Consider the following 8,406-nt stretch of genomic DNA (forward strand, 5'->3'; position numbering starts at 1 on the left):
ATATATATATATACACACACACACACATACAGAGACATATATTATTTTATAATAAATATATAAAATAAAGTACAGCCACTTTGGAAAACAGTTAGATAGTTGTTCAAAAAGTTAAACATCAAGTTTGCATGTAACCCAGCAATTCCACTCCCAGTTGCATATTCCCCAAAAGCAAAAACATACGTCCACATAAAAACTTATATCCAAATGTTCAAAGCAGCACTATTCACAGTAAGCAAAAGGCAGAAATAACCTAAGTGTCCATCATTAGATGAATGGATTAAAATATATGGTATATACATATAATAGATTATTCAGCCACAAAAAGGAATGAAGTACTGATACATGCTACAACACAAATGAACTTTGATTACGCTAAGTGAAATGAGCCAGCCACAAAAGACCATATATTACATGATTCCATTTATAGGAAATATGCAGAGTAGGTCAAGAACAGATAAAACAAATTTACATGATAGAAATCAGAGTTGTGGGTAATCTGGCAATGTGGAAGGTACTGCTTGAGGAAAAAAAACCTAAGAGCCTTTGTGATGTTGCAAATGTCACTTATTTTTGAGTAGTAGATACACAAGTGTGTATATGTACTGATAAAAAACAGTTTGATGGCTTGGCACCTGTAGCTCGGGCGCCAGCCACATACACAGGAGCTGGTGGGTTCAAATCCAGCCTGAGCCTGCCAAACAACAATACAACTACAACCAAAAAATAGCCAGGCGTTGTGGCAGATGCCTGTAGTCCAAGCTACTTAGGAGGCTGAGGCAAGAGAACTGCTTAAGCCCAAGAGTTTGAGGTTGCTGTGAGCTGTGACACCATGACACTCTACCCAGGGTGACATAGTGAGACTCTGTCTCAAAAACAAACAAACAAAAGCAGCTTGACCTCTAGGTACACTTAAAACTTAGGACCTTTATTTATTGCCCTTTAAAGACTATGTCCCAATAACTGATCCTCTTTAATCCTTGACAGAGAGAGGGAAGAATTTCTTGAAAAAAGACACTAAACTAGCATTCTAATAATCTGTCACACATTAACAGAACCCATACTAATCCACCTAGAAAAAATTCAGGACACCCTTGTCTGAGATACAAGCATGAGTCAATTGACCTCCCTGCCACCTGTGCCTTACACCCTGTGGCTCTGAAGTGCAAAGCACCAAGTAAAGGGCAAGTTCTTGCAGTACTATCAAGGACATTGGGGGAAGGGGGACATTTTAGCAATTTCTAATTACAGAATAACATACTTCACAAAATCTAAAAATCAGCTCAGTGCCTGTGGTTCAAGTGGCTAAGGTGCCAGCCACATACACCTAAGGTGGAGGGTTCAAATCCAACCCAGGCCCCTGCCAAACAACAATGATGGCTGCAACCCAAAAATGGCCAGGTGCTGTGGCGGGTGTCTGTGGTCCCAGCTACTTGGGAGGCAGAGGCAAGAGACTCACTTGGAGCCCAAGAGTTGGAGGTTGCTGTGAGCTGTGATGCCACAGCACTCTACCCAGGGTGACAGCTTGAGGCTCTGTCTCAAAAAAAATAAAATAAAAAATAAAATCTAAAAATCCACCAACTACTAAGTAAACCATTATTTTATGTTTTGTTAAAGAAAATATTCTAAAACAACTAACTTTAAGATGCCAAACTATAAGATATACTCCAATTTTAGAGAGATTAAACTGTGTATCTTAGAATCAATCACATATTGCTATAAAGAACAGCTTACTTTATAATGAAATAGCATTTCTTCAAAATTAGTTTTTGGAGCATATAAAAAAATTAATAATTTTTCTATAAGATGATGCCTTTAGGTACACATATCTATCACTGGATGATGTAAAGAATTTCCATATACTACAAAGATGATAGATTAAAATTAGCAATAAATGAAGTATTAGAGCAATGACTGCAAGGTGTGTCATTTGTTTTGAGATAGGGTCTTGCTCTGTTGCCTGGGCTAAAATAATTGTTTTTCTTTGAAACAGAGCCTCACTATGTTACCCTGGGTAGAGTGCTGGGGCATCACAGCTCACAGCAACCTCAAACTCTTGGGCTTAAGCAATTCTCTTGTCTTAGCCTCCCAAGTAGCTGGGACTACAGGCACCTGCCACAATGCCCAGCTATTTTTTGTTGTTGTTGTTGTCATTGTTGTTTAGCAGGCCCGGGCGGGGTTCGAACCCACCAGCCTCAGTGTATGTGGCCAGTGCCCTACCCACTAAGCTATGGGCGCCACCCTTTCTTTCTTTTTTCTTTTCAAGGTTTTTGTAATAACCTGAAAAACAAAGTTTTTAATAATTGCTTTGTATTTACATGGTGTTGCACGCAAAACAAACATGGTGTTGCAAACCTCTCCAAATTAGTCTTTTAGACTCATCCTCTAGACAACAAACATGCAAACCCATTGTTGATCTTCTTGCTTGGCGATGTAGCCAACCACCAAGCAACAGGAGAACCACAGCAATGGCATTTGCTTTACTGAATACAGTAGTAAAGGACAGTTTATTCCTTGGTTCCATCTGGCAAAACTAAACATAACGGCCAGGAGTTAGCCAGGTCTCTGGAATCCATATCAAAAGTACTTCATTTGAATCACTGATTCTAGCTTATTTTCTACAGCAGTTTAATACAACATGTTTGGCCTTCTCTATTGGAATCACTTCGAGGTACTTGTCTAAGTATCTCCCCCAAGCCACCAAATCAGAACCTCTATGTATAAAGCCTTGAATTCTGAATTTTAATAAGCTTCCCAAATGATTTTTTTCAAAACTGAAATTTGGGTGGCACTTGTGGTTCAGTGGGCACTAGTCCCATATACCGAGGGTGGCGGGTTTGAACCTGGCCCTGGCCAAACTACGACAAAAAAATAGCCGGGCGTTGTGGCGGGCACCTATAGTCCCAGTTACTTGGGAGCCTGAGGCAAGAGAATTGCCTAAGCTCAGGAGTTGGAGGTTGCTGTGAGCTGTGTGACACTATGGCACTCTACCAAGGGCAATAAAGTGAGACTCTGTCTCTACCAAAAAAAAAAAAAAGAAAGAAATTTGAGAACCACTGCTAAAACGCAGCAATTACTATATAAGTCCCCAAAACGAATTACCAATATAATATATTGAATAGAGAGATAGTGTAACATAGCAGTTAAGAGCCTGAATACTGCAGCTGATCTTCCTATCTCAAATCTCATCTATGTCACTTACTAGCTATGTGACCTTGGACAATTTACCTAACACCTCTGTGCCTAACTTTCCTCACTTGTAATTGGGATACTATTAGCATCTCAAGCTAATCAAAAATCTCTTCTGGAATGTTATTTGAAATTTCAAAATAAATATTGCATCTCAAAAATAAATATTTTAAAGGAGAGTACATATTTTTACCTCAATCATGAAAAATAATGGACACAGAGACCTCTTACCTTAGATAACTGAAAGACAGACAGAAATAAACAACTTGTGACATCAACCCTGATTAACTGATTCTTTTCACAGCCAGTTGTGGTTTGGGGAACAGGGAGAATAGTTTCACAAATACACGTGAATAAAAAGCCATGTAATAATATTTTGCAAGACAGTTTGGCAGTTTCTCCCACAGCTAAACAATCTTACAATATAATCTACCAACTGCATTCCTAGGAATTTACCCAATTGAGTTAGAAACCATGTCCACATGAAAACCTGCCATAAATACTTATAGCAGCTTTATTTCTAATTGCTCAAAACTAGAAGCAGCAGGGATGTCCTTCAATAGATGAATAAACAAAGTTTAGTACATTCAGACGATGAGATATTATCATTTATAGAAAGGAATGAGTTATCAAGCCATGAAAAGACATGAAGAAACCTTAAATGCATATAGCTATCTGAAAGAATCCAATCTGAGGGCAGCACCTCTAGCTCAAAGGAGTAGGGCACCAGTTCCATATGCTGGAGGTGGCAGGTTCAAATCCAGCCCCGGCTAAAAACTGCAAAAAAAAAAAAAAGAATACAACCTGAAAAGGATACATACCATATGACTTCAACTATGTGAAAGTCAACCTCTACAAAAGGCAAAGCTATAGAGCCAGTAAAAGGATCAGTGATGTCCAAAGGTTAGGAGGACAGAGAGAGGGATGAGTACTTGAGCACAAGAGACCTTTTATGCAATGAAATTCTTCTATGTGATATTATAATGGTGGATCCATGTCATTGTGCACTTGTCAGAACCCGCAAACCTACAGAATTCACAAGAGTGAATCCTATTGTAAATTGTAAACTTTAATTAACAATAATGTACTGATACTGGCTCATCAATTGTAACAAATGGATGGCACTAATATATAGAGAAACTCTGAGCCAGAGGGAAGCAGATGGGAACTCTGTACTATCTGCTCAATTTTTATGTAAATCTAAATCTGTTCTAAAAAATAAAGTCTATTAATAACTTTTTAAAAATAGGGATAATAACATCCAAAGCTACAAAATACCTCTCTAAAACAACTTTCCGAAATTCATCTCTGAAATTTTAATCAACCCAAACTTCCAAAACTCCTCCTGAAGATCTGCAGATGAGAGGATTCCTCATTGGATTTCAAATGAGTTTTCCACTATGATGTCAGAAAAATATCAACTGAAATTTTTTTTTGTAGTTTTTGGCCGGGGCTGAGATTGAACCCGCCACCTCCAGCATATGGGACGGGCGCTCTGCTCCTTTGAGCCACAAGCGCCACCCCTGAAATTTAAGATTAAATTATATTCTTTTCATCAAAGTTATTTTCAAAAACTTTGTCCCTGAGAACATCATTAAGAGAAGACAAAAACATTTTTTTTTTTTGAGACAGGAGCCTCAAGCTGTCCCCCTGGGTAGAGTGCCATGGCATTTCAGCTCACAGCAACCTCCAACTCCTGGGCTCAAGTGAGTCTCCTGCCTCAGCCTCCCAAGTAGCCGAGACCACAGGCGCCCGCCACAACGCCCGGCCATTTTTTGGTTGCAGCCATCATTGTTGTTTGACGGGCCCCGGCTGGATTCGAACCCTCCACTTTAGGTGTAGGTGGCTGGTGCCTTAGCCACTTGAGCCATAGGCACCGAGTCACATTTTTAAAACCAATTTGCTGTATCCATAGGTGGAAGTGTGGCTAAAAATGCATGAAATCTGAATTCATATCCATGCTGCTAGTGTCAACAAAAGAAACCTTCAGTCCTTTTTTCCTCAATTCATTTCATTAGCTCTGATGAATTCTGAAATGACCTCACGCATCATCTTAAGTAGGGGTTCCCAGGCTTAGCAAAGGAGTATCTTTTCTTCCATAGCATCTTTAAGTATCTTTCAAGAAGAAACAGTTGAGGGGGGGTTCTCAGAAGAAGCAAGGTAGGGAAGGACAGGTCTGAGGAGAGGAAGTCAAATGCAACTGACCAACTGACCAGCACACCCACTCAGGCTGACTCTCCAGGGTGAGGGGGGCAAGGTCAAGCCAGGGGTGGCTGTCCTGGGGGCGGGGCAACACTGTCTCTTCCTCCACCTGCCAGAGTACCCAAGGAAAAGGAGCCTCAGATGAAAGAAACTATCATAGACCAAGAGAAACTTGACAAACTGCAGGCACAAGTGTGCATTGGTGGGAAAGGAACTGCTCACAGAAAGAAAATGTTTCATACAAAAGCTATAGCAGATGATGGAAAACTTCAGCTCTCCTTAAGGAAGTTAGGCATAAACAATATCTCTGGTGTTGAAGAGGTATGTTTACAAACCAAGGAACAGTGATCCACTTTCACAGCCCTAAAGTTCAGGCATTTCTGGCAGCAAACACTTTCACCATTGCAGCCCATGCTGAGACAAAGGAGCTGACAGAAATGCTACCTAGCATCTTAAACCAGCTTAGTGCAGACGGTGTGACTAGTTTAAGGAGACAAGCTGAAGTTCTGCCTAAATAATCTGTGGATGGAAAAGCATCACTTGCTACTGGAGAGGAGGATGATGATGAAGTTCCAGATCTTGTGGTGGATTTTGATAAGGCTTCCAAGAATGAGGCAAATTGAATTGAGTCAGCTTCTGAAGATGAAACCTGAAGTTACTGGGAGCTGCTATTTTATAACTGCTTTTTAAAATTGTTCCTGTTTGTGGATCTAATAAAATCTAGATCTTTAATATTTTTAAGCGCATGCCCCTTGGACACTGCAGCTCTTTAGTTTTGGCTTATAAATAATTCTTCCTTTGCAGCTAATTAAGCTAAAGAAGCCTGGGAATAAAGTTTGAAAGAAAGTTAAATGAGGGGAGAAGGACAGGAGAGAGGAGGGGGAGAAATAAGAGGAGGAGGAGTAGAGAAGAGAAGCAGGAGGAAGAGGAGGGGAGGAAGAAGATGAGGAAGGAGAGAAAGGTGATGATGAGGAAGAATAGAAGGAAGAGGAGGAGGAGAAAGAAGGGGAGGAAGAGGAAAAAGGGGAGGAAGAAGAGGAAAAGGAAGAAGAGGAAGAAGAAAAACAGGCCTTCATTGATAGATTCATCACACTTAAATATGCTTAAACAGCACAAAAAATGAGGGGCAAGGATCTTTTGTAAACCTTTAAGTCTTCAATTTGACATTTGATTACAAAATGGACAAATAAATATTGCAGAATTTCTTCTCAATTTCCTTTCCAAGCAGTGTTTTGGCAGTACACACCAACATGTAAATTAAATCATGTCTCTTACTCTGCTTAAAGCAAATGTGACTTCCCACTGGGCTCAGAATAAAATCCAAACCCCTTACCTAAGCCTACAATGCCCTCCCTGATTGACCTCATCTATCCTCCACCTGCCCCATCCACACGCCAAGCACCCAGCTTCCTCAGCTCCCTACAGCTTCCTTTGCTACCTTCCTTCCTCTTCTTTAGACCTCAAACACGGTTTCACTGATCTCTCTGTAGTATCCCCAACTCCCTGCACAATCATTGTCTCTAAGACATCAGTTTTATTTTTTTTCATAGCACTTACCATTATCAAAAGTGTTTTGGAAGCAGTACAGAATGATAACTAAATGCACATGCTATGGAGTAACACAGCAAGCTGGACTCCTGGCCCTGCCACTTAATTAGCAGTGTGAGATCAGATACCTGTGCTTCACTTATCCCACTTAATTTTTTAATTGTGGTAAAAAACAGATAACATCAAATTTACCACCTCAATTTTTTTTTTTTTTTTTTTTTTATATGAGGGTTTCACTATTTTACCCTGGTCAGTCTCAAACTCCTGGCTCAGGTGATCCTCCTTCTACAGCCTCTTGAGCAGCTAGGGTTATAGGAGTGTGTTACCACACCGAGCATCAACCATTTTTAACACATTGTTGACTGGCAATTTTACACAGAAGCTAGCCCATGTCACCAGCCTTTATTCTAGTGACACGATCAAGAAAGCTTTTATAATATCCTACATTACCCTGTGTCTTAAAAATTGTAATAGCTAATGCAAGTGTAAACATGAGTTAACTCATGATTGGTCATCAACATCTGGGCATGAAAACAACTTGTGACCTATCAACAATGCATTAAATGTACAGTTCAGTACTATTAAGCACATTCACATGCTTATGCAATTATCACCATCATCCATCTCTAGAACTTTTCATCTTGCAAAACTGAAACTCTGTCCAGGAATAATACTAATTCCTCATTCCCTCTACCCCCAGCCCCAGGGCAGCCACCACTGTACTTTCTACGAATTTGACTATTCTAGATACCTCACATAATTCCTAATACTATAATTGGAATCATACAGTATTTGTCTTTTTAGGGAATGGCTTATTTTACTCAGAATAATGGATGTCCTCAAGGTCCATCCATGTTGTAACATGTGGGAGGCTTTCCTTTTTTGAGGTGAAATAATAATTCATTATATGAATAGACCACTTTTTTTATTCATTTGGCTATGGACACTTGGGTTGCTTCCATCTCTCAGCTACTATAAAAGATTATGTGGTATTCTACCTCCAACATAGCTTCCAAAGTGGCTGTACTATTTTATATTCCCAGTCAACAATGAATAAAATTGATGCTGCTCAAGCCCAAGAGTCTGAGATTTCTGTGAGCTATGACGCCACAGCATTCTACCCAAGGCTATAGAAAGGTTGATGCTGGGTGTGGTGACATACTTCTGTAACTCCAGTTAACTTGAGAGGCTGAGAAAGGAGGATCACTTGAGCCAGGAGTTTGAGACCACCCTGGGTAACTGGAAAACAAGAGTTCCGATTTCTCTACATGCTTGTTTCATCTTTAATGGGGATAATAATAGTAACTACATCAGACTACTGTACAATGAAGTACTATGTTTTTTTTTCCAAGTGCTATGCTTTAATATTATTAGTAGCATAGCCTGACTATTTCGTTTCTATCTCCTCCTACAAGAATATCAACTACCAAGGACAAGGCACTTGCCTGCTGTTTCACCACTTAATTC

At 39.8% G+C, this 8,406-nt stretch overlaps 1 pseudogene; it reads left to right on the forward strand.

The window, feature by feature from the left end:
- LOC105887878 overlaps positions 1-6,014 on the forward strand; it is an 8,862-nt pseudogene extending 2,848 nt beyond the window's left edge.
- Positions 6,015-8,406: the final 2,392 nt, after the last annotated feature.

Source organism: Otolemur garnettii, unplaced genomic scaffold (assembly GCF_000181295.1).
Source record: "Otolemur garnettii isolate 467f Iridium unplaced genomic scaffold, OtoGar3 scaffold00142, whole genome shotgun sequence".
NCBI classification, from domain to species: Eukaryota; Metazoa; Chordata; class Mammalia; order Primates; family Galagidae; genus Otolemur; species Otolemur garnettii.